This window comes from Phoca vitulina, unplaced genomic scaffold (assembly GCF_004348235.1).
Source record: "Phoca vitulina isolate PV1807 unplaced genomic scaffold, GSC_HSeal_1.0 scaffold60, whole genome shotgun sequence".
Classification (NCBI taxonomy): domain Eukaryota; kingdom Metazoa; phylum Chordata; class Mammalia; order Carnivora; family Phocidae; genus Phoca; species Phoca vitulina.
Window position 1 is genome coordinate 7,442,631 of NW_022589763.1, and position 15,682 is coordinate 7,458,312.

Consider the following 15,682-nt stretch of genomic DNA (forward strand, 5'->3'; position numbering starts at 1 on the left):
AATTAGCGAATGTGCCACGACCACTTTCTTGATCCCAGTGGAATGCTCAGAAGAGCCGGAGCAAAGAACTGAGTCTGCAATCAAATCTCCATTTATGTAATGTCTCTGTTATGTGGCAGAACGAAGATTCATGCTGTTTCTATTTCATCGTTAGTATTTTTAAACTCTGCCTTTTGAGTTATGAAGGACTGGCTCATCAGAGCCATGTGGAAATCCACATTCAGCGAAAATCTGTCTTAATTCTGCTGAAGCAGAGGGGATTTTGCAACTCCTTTGAAGATGCGAGGGCATCGCCATTGTGTTTAAAGCAGGGGTTCTCAAAGTGTGGTCCCTGGACCAGCAGTAGCATGGGTGTGGGGGGGTGGAGATTGATAGAAATGCCGATTCTCAGGCTCCATCTCAGTCCTTCTGAGTCAGAACTCCGAGGCGGGGTCCCAGCAATCTGTGTTTTACCATGCCTTCCACGTGATTCTGTTGCGTGCTCAACGTGAGAAGCACCGAGTTAAGGAATCATCGTGGAGGGGACGTCCCTGAGTAACTGGGGTACCCCTCCCCTGGGAAATGGGCTGCTTGCTCACGTGTTAGCATGGACGCTTCAACTTTGTGTTTGGTCCGGGAAATCAGACCACTCTAGTTTGCTTTCTAGTTTAGTCTAGTCTAGTTGCTAGTTTCTCGTTTTGTGTAGTTTGTAATAGGAAATAAGCCACCGTCTCCCTCAAATTCTAGTATTCGACTTGTTCACGTTTGAATTCTCAAAGTTTCTCCTAAAACCCCAAAGCAAGAAATATAATTCGTATTACTGAACAGTGACTCCTTGGACCATTCTCTGTATATTGTAATTAGTTTCTGTGTGAGTGAAATGTTTATTGTCTCCTCGAAATAAATTTTTCAGAATTTAGGGGCTCAAAGAATTTTAGAGGTGCACTGGATCTTTAAAAGCCATCTATCTATCTATCTATCTATCTATCTATCTATCTATCTATCTATCTATATTTTAACCTAGGGAAAAACTCAGGCCACAGAATGATGACCATGAGAGGTAGGCAGAGAAATCATGGGTTAAATGGGAGTAGATGGCCGGCTGCTAAGCTATGGATTCCTCTACTGAAATCTGAAATCAAGGACCGCATCTTATCCATCTCTCCCCCTGACTTCCACATCACGGTTCTTGGAACAGTGTTGGCACAGTTCAATAAATGCTTCTTGCAAAATGATATGAAATAAAACGTGTGTTCCTTTTTCCCCTGCTCCTACAGAAGGGAAAATGGCATTTGCTTCCAGTCGACCAGAAGGGATGAGTGAAGATGAAAAATTACTTTAGTTTCTATTAAATAATAGGCTACTTCTTTTAAGCTACCAACCTAGTAGCCTCTGATGATATAAAGTAGATTCTATTAACAAGAGGCCCAGGACAACGGACGGGAATTATCAGGCCTGTGATCTGTTGGAAAGGCTGTAGGGAGATGTTTGTGCAGGACATGCTCATTATCATGTCTGGCCCGAGTCAGTTTTATTTAGCACCATAAAAACAGACTTAGCTTATGATATTTTAAGCATCTCAAACAAAGTAAGATTTATGCTATTGGGTGCGATTTTGGACCTTCCCCTGTACCAGGTTTTCCACAGGTCTGGAGAGGCAAGAAACTGTTTCTTTATGCATTGCGAGTGCAACGTAGGAAGCCCCCTCCTTCTCCCTTCTAATATCACCAGGAATGAATAGGCGGCGTGTTTCCCATAATTCAGCAATAACTGGGCTATTATTCTTTAATGCTTCAGTTTATTAATGTAACCACTGTGTCATTCCTACCATGCCCATGTAATTAAATTACCCGACAGACATTTGATACGAAGCTCTCGATCCCCACAAAAGCCCAGAATTTCTATGCCCCTTTGTGAGTCCCTAATGAATGAGTGGCACAGACACTTCTGTCATCCGTGTTCACTCACTGTCCTCGCTGACTGCTCTCCTGTGTCATAGGGGCTTGCTGCTGCACACACACTGGGAACCCTTCAAAAGCAGAGGGTCACGTTTCCAACAACAACAAGCACTGGGCATGCTATCACCTTCCTCTCTCTTTGTCTGGCTGAACCAGAGGCTGACCAAATTAAATTCCAAAACCATGTCTGCCTGGGCGGATCAACAGTACATTCTTAAACCTTAGCTACTGAATGCTAATCCTTCCTGAAGTTATGAGTAGAAAGGGAAAATAAACTGGAAAAAAAAATTAAAGCAATCATTGTGTCCATCCAAACATAGGTCATCCTGTGACTTTCTGAAAAGGAAAAAATGGTAATTTTCATTTAAAACCCAAGTGTTTAACTTCTAAAGTTTGCAAGTGGAGCTCCTATTAGTGAGGCTCATAATGAAGCCTTATCCAGATGCTATCCCAACCCAGCTTGTGAAAAGGTACTGATTATTAATAAAACAATGGACTTTTTTCTAAATCACTCAACTGTTCATTTCAAGCTACTAATTTCAAGATACAACTTGCTCTAAATATTGTAGAACTTGGACATGAACTCTTTAAAATAATCAAAATAGATTGTACAGTGGGAATTCTTTTATTTCTAGAAATGACACTTTAGAGACTCAAGGTATTTCCAAAGGTTTTCAAAAATCTTATATTTTACATTTAACATAATGTAATACAATTAGCCTAGTGTATATTTGTTATGAGGGTAGAGTGCAGATTTGAATGCAAACCTTGACACCTGATTTTTAAATATTTAAATTACATGCTTTACACATGGCAGGAATATGAGGAAATGTAAGTGTACAGGAATACAAACTGAGATCTAATCTCAAAAACAATTACTTTGCTTTTACAAGAAAAAAGCATCAAATCAAGGCATATGATGCTCAGATCTACGACACTGAAAATGTTTCCAACCAACCAACCAACCAACCTTTTAAGATCAGATACTTGAGAGAAGAAATCATATCTTATTGGAATCTAGATAATTTCAATCTGGTTAAAATCTAAATAATAATTATTCTATTACTATGATTGCCCTTTAACATTGAAACTTATGTTATCTATATAAGATTAACATAATTTTGATTTATGTGATGTCTCAAGTGCACACGTACACAGAAAAAACACTGGATTTAAATCCTGAAAATATTTGAGGTGAAAAAATATTTGGCGTTATTAGTAACGATTCTGTTAGTGTCAAAAGAAGGCAATAAAGGCACAAGAAAGTATCTAAAACAGAGGGAACAAATAGAAAACAAATAGCTAGATAGTAGACCTAACCTGAACAATGCCAATAATTGTATTAAATATAAAGGGACCAAGCACTCCAATTAAAAGGCAGAGTGTCAAGAAGGGTTAAAAAATAAAGAATTAATTATATGCTATATAAAAGAGATGGACTTTATGTTAAGTATAAAAACACAAGTAGGCTAAATGTAAAAAGATGGAAAAGATACATCATGCAAATACTCAACATAAAAAAGTTGGCAGGGTCGTATTAAAGTCAGGTACGACAGCCAATGAATGTTGCCAGAGACAAATGAACATTTCATAATGACAAAAGGGCAAGTCATCAGGATGACATATCAGTAATAAATGTGTATGTACTTAATAGCAGAGCTTTAAGTAAATGAAGAAAAACTGCCAGGACTAAAGAAGAAAAAGACTAATTCATGCTTATAGTTGCAGATTTGTATACCTCCTTTTAAGTGACAGATAAAACAACAAGAGAAAAAAACTCAGGTCTTTTAAAAAGCCTCAAATATTTGAAAAGTAAACGACACGCTGCTACATAATCCACAAGTAAAAGAAGCAGTCGCAAGAAAAATTAGAAAACCATTTGAATTGAAAGAAAAAGAAAGCTCAATATATCAAAATTTGTGAGATGCAGCAAAAACACTGCTTAGAGGAAAATTTGTAGAGTTCAATGTTTATAAAAAAGAAAAGTTTAGAATCAATGATCTAAGTATACACCCCAGGTAGCTAGAACAAAAAAAGAGCAAATTAAACCCGAAGGTAATAGAAGGAAGGAAAAATAAAGATAAAAGCACTAAACAATGAAATAGAAAGCAAATAAATAATAGGTATTTAACAAAGCCAAAAGTGGATTCTTTGAACTTAATAAATTTGACAAACTCTTGGCAGCACTGATCAAAGAAAAAGAGAGAAAATATGATTCACCTATATCAGGATATAACATATTCTGCAGGCATCAGAGAAATAAGGTACTACTATAAATAGTTTTATGCCAATGATTTCGACAAGTTAGTTGGAAGGCACAAATTTGTAGAAAAACACGTTATCAAAATGGACACGAGGTGGGGCGCCTGGGTGGCTCAGACGGTTAAGCGTCTGCCTTCGGCTCAGGTCATGATCTCAGGGTCCTGGGATCGAGCCCCGCATCGGGCTCCCTGCTCAGCAGGGAGTCTGCTTCTCCCTCTTTCTCTGCTGTTCCCCCTGCTTGTGCTCTCTCACTGTCAAAAATAAAAATAAAAAATCTTCAAAAAAAAAAATGGACACGAGGTAAAATGGAAAATCTTATTAATCTTAGACCTATTAAAGAAATTGAATTGAAATGAAACTTCTTCCCCAAAAGAAAACACCAGACCCAGAGGGTTTTACAATACATTGAAAGAAGAAAAAATACTGCCAATTCTATGCAACTCTTTCAGAGAACAGAGGAGGGGGAAATGTTTTCCCAACTCATGGTATGAATCTGGCATAAATCTGATAACAAACTTTGATGAAGCAGATACAGCCTAAGAAAAGGAAATCACAAATCAGTATCCCTCACAAAGACAGACATGAAAGTCTTTAACTAAATGTTAGCAAATCAAGTCCAGCAACATGTAAGAAGCATAATATATCATGACCAGGAATGTAAGGTTAGTTTAACATTCAAAATTCATCAACCAATATAATTTGCCTCATGAAGAGTGAAAAGGAGTCAAGCCATACAATCACTTCATTAAAGGCAGAAAAGGTATTTTATAAAATTCAACATCCATTCAATGGCATAATACTCTCTGTAAATTAGGAATTGAAAGCAGTTTTATCAACCTAACGAAGAGCATCTATGGAAAACTACATCATACTTTATTGTGAGATACTGAACACTTTCCCCCAAGATCAGGAACAAGGCAAGGGTGTCTGCCCTAACCAGTGATATTCAACATTGTACTGGATACTACAGCACGTGCAATAAAATGAAAAAGGTAGGGGTGGCTGGGTGGCTCAGTCGGTTAAGTGGCTGCCTTCGGCTAAGGTCATGATCCCAGGTTCCTGGGATCGAGCCCCACGTCCGGCTCCCTGCTCAGCGGAGAGTCTGTTTTTCCCTCTCCCTCTGCCTGCCTCTCTGCCTACTTGTGCTCTCTCTCTATCTCTCTGTCAAATAAATAAATAAAATCTTTAAAAAAAAATGAAAAAGGTAAATAAAGGCTATAAAGATTTTAAAAGGAAGTAAACCTCTCCTTTTTCAGAAATTTCATTACAGTTTATGTGGAAAATGCTCAGGAATCTACAACTGCCCAGACTAATAAAGACATTTAACAGTGTTACATAGTGCAAGATTAATATAAAAATCAATTGTATTTTTATATAATTACAGCAGGATAAAATACTGGAGAAGTGATTTAACTAAAGACGTGCAAACCTAGATTGAGAACTATATTGCTGAGAAAAATTTTAAAAGGTAGAAATAAACGGAGAGATATGCCATGATTATGGCTTGGAAGATTCAATATTGTTAAGATGTCAATTCTCATCAAATTGATCTATAGCCTCAATACGCTTCTGATTAAAAGCCTCATAGGCTGTTCAGTAGAAAGAGACAAGTTGATTCCAATATTTATATAGAAATGCAGAGGAAAGAGAGCAGCCAATCCTTAGAAGAATAATGAAGTTGGTGAACCCACCCTATTTTATTTAAAAATTAACTATAAAGCTACAGTAGTTAATAGTTTGTCACTGTTTCGTCAGTCACGACACAGCAAACTCAGGGGTCTACCGCTAATTAAGACCACTTCTGTTTGGTATTTCTTCCCCTCTATTTGTCACTAAAAGTCTATCAGACATAGCAGGGATTTTGAAACACATGTTACTATGTGCTAAGGTAGCGGCCTCCCCCTACAACATACATTCTCTGTCTTTCTTGTTCTTGCTGTTTGTACTGCATGCCTTCTTTTCCTGACACTAAAAGAAAATCTACTATCTGTTCTCTATGAACAAGGTTAGGGAATTTTTGTTGCATTTTAGGTATAGGTGCGTATCGAGCTGAAGTTCTGTTTAAACTTCCTATTCTTCAAACTTCAAAACATTCTGCCTTTAAGGATAAGGAATTCCTGCACATAAGTCTCCACACTATGATTCTGGAGGCAGGTATATTGTCAGTCAGCGTCTATTACCTTCTAACATCTTCCTAACTTCCACCACGGAGTAAATATTGTAAATTAATTAAAATCAGTTGTTAAGGGTTAGCTGTGATACCTTTCATCTAAAATTGCTGTGTGTACTCTAATTACTATTCTCACACTGAGTGTGAAATCAGAGGGTCTTTTGAGGGGTCGGGGGAGGGCTTATTTTTAAAGCAACACCTCACAATGACTCTACTGTTGAGTTTTTCTTTGGAAAGAGCAGAGACACATTTTGCACATGATGGTCACAAGCCATTTTTTTTTTTTTTTTAATTGAAGACTCCAATTCCAAACCCCTCCCCCAAAGGCAACCAAAGACGGCTGTTCACACGTGTTCGGGTTTGATGAGGGTGGTGGCGTGTGGTTCTCAAGGCCACCAGGCTGTCTTCAGCCCCTGGACATGTGGCAGAAAGCAGAAGAGACACAGTGACATGTGGACTGAGTCCATTCATGACCAGAAATGCCAAACTTCCGAATTCTGAGCTTTGCTTTTGCCATGGCTGCCTTCTTTCCCCTGTTATCAAAGGATTCTTTGAGCTAGGGCTCATTTCCTTTTACACTTACTTGTGAGAGCTACTTAAGATTTCTTTTTTTATGAAAGCGCTTAAACTTAATTTAAGCTTAAACCAAGAAGTGGCATAGTATCTTTAAATAAAATCAGAAACCCCAAATTCCTCATTCTTTCATCCCTAACCATGGTCCGTGATATCATCCTAAACAGTCTTCCTCTATCACCAGGTATTTATGTACAACCACAGGCTTTAGAGGATTTGTATGTATATGTGACCCCTCTGGTATAGATTCACAGTCAGATACAGTTTAAATATATAAATGATATTTTGAAGGAAGGACATGTATGGAGTTACTGTATTGACACTGTGTATATATGTATGCATATATATACTCTCAGACAAATATATATGCACATTCTTATTTCGAAATAGTCTTTGCATTTCCCCTCCAGATTTGGGAAATAAAGAGTCTTAGAATATTGCTTTGCATTCTCAACAAAGAACTTGGAAAGAGCTTATGAAAACCTTATTTTGATCCCTTCAAAAATACGCTTAGGAACAAACATAAGCTCCAAGGATAAGAGTGGTTTGACAGATTTTCTCCGAATTCTTGCAAAACCGGTTTCTGCAGAACGAAGCAAACACAGCAAACACACAGCCCGGGGCCCTTGCGAAGGAGGCCCGATCAGCGCTCACAGGCTACAAAAGCCTGCACTTTGTTTCAGGAAATCCGCCCTCGGGATGCATCGTGCAGCCCACTTCAGCAGGTGTGCTGGGCAGATTTGGGCCAACCGCGTCTGAACGTGTCGCTGTGGCCAGTGGCAAGGCCGGAAGGACAAACACCGCAGGCTCAGAGAGGCCGCCTCCCTGGCGCAGTGACAGGCGGGAACGAGGGGAAGAGAAGGCGGGAGTGGGGCAGAGTGGGGGCAAGGGACAGAGGAAGAAGAGGGGCAGGATGGGAAAGAAGAAGGGAGGAGAAGAGCAGTCATGGAAGGGAGGGGAAGGGAGGGGTGGGGGGGGAGTGAGTGCTGCAGGGACAAATGGAGAAAAGGCTGCTAGGACGGGAGGGGGAGGGACGCACCAGGGCAGAAATAGAAGGGGACTGCCTGGCGAGAGACAGAAATCACCCCGGGGGAGGGATGGAGAGAAAGGGCGCCCTTAAAGGAGAGGGAGATGGAAAGATAAAGGGGACAAGAGGTGCCCATTGGCAGAGAGGAAGGGAGGGATAGAAGAGGAGCGGGAGGGGGGCGCCTGGGTGGCTCAGTCGTTAAACGTCTGCCTTCGGTGTGGGGCATGACCCCGGGATCCTGGGATCGGGCTCCCTGCTTGCAGGGAGGCCTGCTTCTCCCTCTCCCTCTCCCCCTGCTTGTGTTCTCTCTCTAGCTGTGTCTCTCTCTCTCAAATAAATAAATAAAATCTTTAAAAAATAAATTAAGTAATTAATAAAAAAAAGAAGAAGAGGAGCGGGAGGGAGGCTGTGTGCAGGGATGGACAGTGCTGGCTGCCAAGCCAGAGAAACCCCCCGGGAGCAGTCGGACACCCCTATGGTCTCGTGAAATGCCCATCTCAGAGGGAGCTTGGGGGTGCCTCTTGTCTCCAATCCCCAGGCAGTCCTGATCTCGCGCAGACACAGATGTCGGGGCGCTGGCCTCAATGTTTTGATGACTTACAAGAGGCATTATCGTCTCTGTCCCTGGTTAGGGCTCAGAAAAAGAGGAGCGAACGCATGACAGGAGAACCAAGGGGAAGCCAGGGAGGGCTGGAGTCTGGAAGCAGAAGTTGCAGCCCTAAAGTAGAACCGCCCACAGCAGTTCTCACTGCCTTTCACAAGCTCAACGTCATCTCCATGGGTAACAGAGGGAGGCCCTGCCCAGGAAGGAGCAAGACCCAGGCGGAAAAGCAAATGAGAATGGCCATGGTATCAGGGCTCTCTGTCTGGAACCTTCTTTCTGCAGGAAGTCTGTGGGTACATCAGCCAGAATTAGCAGGTTTAGCAAATACACATACAGATGTCTAGTTCAATATGAATTTCAGATAAACCATGAATAATGTTTTACTAGAAGTAATACTTTCTTTTAGGGTGAGTATATCCCATGCAGAAAGAGGGAGAGAGAGACAGAACACTCTGGAAAGGGGGGTAAAGTGGGAAGGGGCAGGAGAGACACAGAGTGGCAGAGACAAAGAGACAGATGCAGTGTTTGGGGTGTACTGATATTACTGATATTTGTTTGTCTGAGACACAAACTGAACTGGGCATCCTGTATTTGATCCGGCAACCCTCGTTTCAGGTCTGGTTCCCCCCCCCCCAAGTTATTTTCTCAACTTCTTTCCACTAGCTAATTCCACTGTCTCATCCACCCTTTTTATCTCTATTGGTTCATCACAGATATTAGGATATACCCTCACAGCATAGCGATTTTCTGCTGAATGCAAAAAATTTCCTAAACTTTTGTCCCGCGTGCCAGTTTTTTTTTTCCTGGCCTTGTTTTGCTTTATTGCAATGCTTTGTTCAGACACAAAGTAGTATATTCGCCTCTTAAGACGAGATCAGGCGCGTTCAGGGTAGACTGTTTACCTCTTCAAATAGCAGAAAGCCTGGGATGTGTTGGGGAGGGTGTCAATTGGTTGGTTCTATTGTGGAGTGAAGATCAAGGGAACAGAAATAAGATTGAGGAGGGACAGTTGAAGAGATGGAATTTCACAGTTACACATCCTGTTCCTGTGTGTGGGTAGCACGGATCCCCGTCCAGAAGCTCTATTACCGCCTTCCTGTAGGAGTGGTGGGTGGGATGTGAGAATAAATGACCTCTGACATCCTATCTCACTCTGACTTTTCTGGCATTGATTTAAAAAACCAGGCCCATGTGTATTCTGAAGAGCCTTCTCTCCAATTCCAATGAGAAACTCTCTCACGGAGGCTCGTTGGTTTTGTGAGCTATGTCCTGCTTGCCTTCCGAAGGAATTAGCATAGGAAACGAAACGGGAAGGAAAAAAAAACACTGATTGAGCTAAGATTTTCGACTTCCCATCAAATATTCTCAGAGTACATCAGGGCACTGTATGAACTTCGGAAGGATTCAAGCAGGTCTTGGTTAAGTGCCAGTGGGTTGAGTGGAATGTGGAGTTACAAGCAGGGGGATAACAGTTGTGGCGATGTATCTGGAAGAGCGAGAATGTAAAATGAACATTAGAAACAATAACTGGAGCAAAGAGTACTCCTGCCAGGGAGAAACAGCAAACCTAACCAAACCAAATGGGGCAATATTTAACGCGGAGCTCAGTGCCTGCCACTGCGACCCCCACCCCACCCCACCCCACCCTAAAATGCACACTCTCTTTTCCTGAGCATGTAGCCACAGCGTTTTAGAACTCAAGAAAGAATTAGCCGGAGGCTGGACCTTAGAGGATAGGCTGCATCTGTTTTGAATACTTTCATGCCCCACGTGTGGGCAGTGACCTCCTGTCAGAGAGGGCTGCGAACTGCAACCCAAGAAGATGTATTGATCTAGAAAATGTTCTACAAATGCTTGCATACTTGAAAATGAATCTTCTGTGCCTTTGGCACAGAAGTTAAAGATATTCTAGAACCATACCACCGTCACTCCCCCCCCCCTTATTTTTAGAACTGGAATGCCATATGGTATGTGAAGGAAAGATAAATGGAGAGAATCCAGTATGTGGACAGATATTAACTTATATTCGCGTGGTACTTCAGACTTTACACAGGACTTGGGGATGGGGACGTGTTCACGTGGGATCCCCCCAACATTCTATGCGGTAGGACTCACGGATGGCATTGTAGAGATAAGGCCCAGCCAGTGACCAGCGTCAGAGCTTCTCACTTTCAAGTTCATGCTTTGTCACTCCACCAGAGGTGACTTGCACAATGCCATGGGATCGATACAAAGGCAACTGACCTTGAGGACCTTTATTTGTGCCCGTATAACTTACAGTGGTTCACAGAAAGGTGAAAGAAGTGTAGAACGGTGGTTAATTACTGAGTCCTGAAATCAAATCCCACCATTGACCAGCTGCACGTCCACGCAGAAGTTTCTGCCCTTTCTCAGTCTTAGTTTTTCTGACAGTAGGATGCCTCTAATAATATTTCCTTCACCGAAAAGTGAAGGATTTCACGGTGAAAAACCTCACAATGGTTTCGATTCTTATCGTTGGGAGGATTAAATTCATACGTGTGAAGCTCTTATCATCGAAAATGCCTCTACATCTGCTCATTGTTAGCGTCATTGTAACTCTTTCCTTCCGTGGTGACTTGCACATCAGTCTAAGATGTGGCTTGTGGACTTTGGTGGGCTTGCTCGAAGAGAATCAGGCATTTTGAAAGAAGAGACTAAGAATTTCACTGAAAAGTAACTTATCTTAAAGTCTGGTGAAAGCAATCCATAGAAATATTCCTAACCATTTTTCAGAAGGGGGCAAAATTATCAGAAATCAATCATGTGGAACCAAGCACAGCAAGGAGGAAATACGCCCAAAAGGGAAAATGTTCACTGTGATCTTGCAAGGGAGTGTCTGTGCTTTGTCAACATTATTTTAGCTTAAATGCTTCCAAATTTCTAAAGCCCAGAAGATAACCTTGGACTTTTAAAGCTAGGATTTTGCTGCTAGGATATTAGAAGATGAAGCGCTTCATGACACTGTTATTTAATTTGGAGAGAAAAGATAGACTTTGGAAATAAATTAAGACTACCAGTTTCAACACAAAGAGGGTCAAAGTATGGAGGAATTCTGGAAATGTTTTGAAATGGTGAGAGACCTACATGCTAGGGATCTGTGTGCAGACAGGATGTGCAGATCAAGACAATAGCCTTGGGCTCTTGGCTGAATCCTAAATTAATGGAAGTGATAACAAGGTCGGGCAAAGACATGCTTTCTTATTTTTTTCCAATACATTCTTTTCTTCTTAGGTGAAAAAAAGGTTTCAGTCTTTGAAAATAATCTTTGTTCCTTTTATAGCTACTAAGAATCCAGAGAAAGGTAGTTCTTCCAAGCCTGTCCACTGGGGGAAGGAGACAATTGTTCATAATTTGCTGAGCTTACAGCAGAAACACCATGGGTGGCTCAGTTGGTTAAGGGACGCCTTCGGCTCAGGTCAAGATCCCAGGGTCCTGGGATCGAGCCCCACATCGGGCTCCCTACTCAGCGGGGAGCCTGCTTCTCCCTTTCCCTCTGCTGCTCCCCCTGCTTGTGCTCTCTCTCTCTCTGTCAAATAGATAAATTTAAAAGAATTTTTAAAAAAAGAAGAAAGGGGGTTTATGAGGAAAAATAAAAATACTGAGTGACATTTAATTTAGATGCTTTGTCTTTCTTTTTCTTTTTTTTTTTTTTTTTAAGATTTTATTTACTTATTCATGAGAGACAGAGAGAGAGGCAGAGGGAGAGGGAGAAGCAGACTCCCCGCTGAGCAGGGAGCCCGATGCGGGGCTCCATCCCAGGACCCTGGAATCATGACCTGAGCCGAAGGCAGACGCTTAACCATCTGAGCCACCCAGGCATCCGATGCTTTGACTTTCAAAAAAAATAGTTTATGAATAAGTGGTACTCAAGGTGACAATGAAGTGGAACGTCTGGAGGAATAAGTGGCTAAAAGTAGGTTTTAGAGGGGAGAGGGGTGGGGGATGGGTTAGCCCGGTGAAGGGTATTTTTTTTTTTTTAAGATTTTATTTATTTATTTGGCAGAGAGAGAGACACAGCAAGAGAGGGAACAAAAGCAGTGGGAGTGGGAGAGGGAGAAGCAGGCTTCCCGCCGAGCAGGGAGCCCGATGTAGGGCTCCCTCCCTGGACCCTGGGATCATGACCCAAGCGAAGGCAGACGCTTAATGACTGAGCCACCCAGGCGCCCCCTGGTGAAGGGTATTAAGGAGGGCATGTACTGCATGGAGCACTGGGTGTTAGACGAAAACAGTGAATCATGGATCACTACATCAAAAACTAATGATGTATTGTATGGTGACTAACATAACATAATAAAATTAAATTAAATTTAAAAAAAAACAAAGAACCAAAAAAAAAGACTCTTAACTATAGAAAACAAACTGATGGTTACCAAAGGGGAGGTGGGTGGGGGGATGGGCAAAATAGGTAAAGGGGATTAAGAGTACACATATCATAATAAGCAATGAACAATGTACAGAATTGATGAATCACTATATTGTACACCTGAAACCAATATAACACTGTGTTAATTATACTAGAATTTAAAAATAATAAATTTTAAAAAACTAAAAAAACAAAAACAAAAAAAACCACATAATGAACTTACAACATTGTCCGGTATTTTCTAAGTCCTGACTAAACTTTGGCTATTTTGTGGCTGTGGTTTACAGACTCATTACCTTCAGCTGCTCACACATGCTCCCACATTTGTTTCATTAACATCTTAGTTACTGATAACTCCATGTTGTTCAAACTGAAATGTTGGACTCCTTTAGCTACCAGAGGAGAGCTGGGTGGGGGTATGGGTTCAGTAGGTGGTGGAGATTAAGGAGCACCCTTGTTGTGATGAGCACCGGGTGATGTATGGATGTGTTGAATCACTATATTGTACACCTGAAACTAATATTACACTGTATGTTAACTAACTGGAATTTAAATAAAAACTTTTTTCTAATGTAAAAAAAAAATAAAACTAGCTTCATTCAAGGGAATAAAAAAAGCACGTTATGTTTCTATAAAGCTCTTGATGACAAAAACCAGTGGGAATAAGCAAACCTAGGAAACATTTTGAAATAAGTTGAATTTGATATTGAGGCTTCCATCTTCCAACTTTGTTCTGTTTTCCCCTTTTTGGTTCATGTTGCTACTATAGACCCTCCCTCACTACCATCTTTCTCTACGGCCCAGTGCCTTCCTTGTCTCCCTCCATTAACTCCTGATCTCAGGTGAGAGACTGAAACCCTGGCATTTAAAGTTATAAAAGTTATAGGGGCGCCTGGGTGGCTCAGTAGGGTTAAGCGTCTGCCTTCGGCTCAGGTCATGATCCCAGGGTCCTGGGATCCAGCCCCGCATCGGGCTCGTTGCTCAGCGGGGAGCCTGCTTCTCCCTCTCCCTCTGCCCCTCCCCCTGCTCATGCTCTCTCTGTCTCTCGAATAAATAAAAATCTAAAAAAAATAATAGTTATAAAAGTTATAAAGTTACAAAAACTAAAAAAAGAAAGTTATAAAACTGATCTGAGATTACCATATTCTACCTCCCCTTTTCCAGAATTGCATTTTAATAGGGATCAAAGATTAATGCTAAAGTAATCATTTTACATGACATTCCAGATTGTGGCCAGAAAGTAGGAAGATGTATAAAGGGAGTTTGAGGAGGTAAGGACCAACAAGAAGGATCTTCATAAAAACACGCTACATTAAAAAAAAAAAAATCCCTATGTATTTAAACCATAGACCTGCTGAGGCACGAGGTGCTTACTGCAGAAGGTAGAGTTTAGCCCTTCTAACAACGAACCAGATGAAATCTACTTCTCTTAAACAGCAAAGAAGGGGAATTTTCTACAATACCTTACTATGACTTTTCTTTGTTAGTACCTTAAAAGCACTTCAAATGGTGAAAGACAAATTGCTTGTGGTTTAAACATCCAGAGGGCGAGACACTTTATCCCTGACTTTTTGATTTCTTCAAATAATTACAAATTATTCTCAGTAGAAAAATTAGACTCGTTTTCTTCACAAGTCTATGAGATTTGCATGTCCCCATCCTCACATAAGTGGCCCTGTGGCATTTCAGATCTCCAGTCATTGGAACAATTGGTTGATTTTGGCAGTCTCTATGACTAATGCGTTAACTCCAACCTATCAAATGAACTAAAACCGAGTGTGTTTGAATATTTGGTCTACAGAAAAGCCTACTGGGGGCATTCAAACAAATGAGGTAAACTTGACTTTTCTGGTCCTCTCAGGTGACGTGCAGGGGAAAGGTCACATGGCAGTTTAGTAGAGCCAAGCCCCAAACGTCCATTCCAAAAGCCTCGCTTTAAACAATATAACTGTCTTTGCATTTCACTAAATTCTGTTACTAGGAATTAAAAGCTTATTAGAAGCAAGTCTTCCCTGCAAACTGACATATTCGATTACAGTCATCTGTTCTAGAGAACAGACTGCGTCTAGACAGAAGAATACCACTGTGGCTTAGAAGGAACAGGATGCGTCACAGTGGCTGCCTCTGGGGCCGGGTGACCGTTTTCACGATCTGTGCTGGGAACACCGTCTGATAAACGATTTCGCAGCTTCCCAAACGTGTGTAGGTACGGATGACCCGCATGACTACAGCTGAAAACAAACACCCAAATGAGACTGAATTACGGAGAGGTGGCGGTGATGGAAGAAGCACACAGAAGCCAAAGACAAATACAAAACAGCAGCACTACAAATGCAAAATAAAAGCAAACAAATAAAACCAGATTAATATAAATTAAAGCCAAGATTCCAAGCTTTGTGAGCAAAAGAATTCTAGTCTTTGTTCCATGTTCCAGGATCCTGTGTTAGGGGCGGGGGGTGTGTGGGGGGGTGGGACTGGGGGGTTATTTATTCATATGTACGAGGAATAAGAACAAGCAGTTGGCTTGCTTATAAGAAATTAAGCATCTGTCTTGGGAAGCTTCCTCTCCAACAGAGCCATACTGAGTGCACACCATATGAAAAGGAAGAGGCTAGCGGAACTGGCTGTTACTGCTGGAAACTTGTAAGAAAGCAGTCTTCATGTTTTGAAATGTTTAGCCTTAAATGCATGTCTAGCACTTCAGCGAGTTACAACGCAGTAGACA

At 41.3% G+C, this 15,682-nt stretch overlaps 1 protein-coding gene across 1 annotated transcript in view; it reads right to left on the reverse strand.

Moving 5' to 3' along the window:
• The window catches only part of MID1 (midline 1), a 585,480-nt gene that overhangs the window by 238,742 nt on the left and 331,056 nt on the right, over positions 1 to 15,682 (reverse strand). The window lies entirely within an intron of this gene.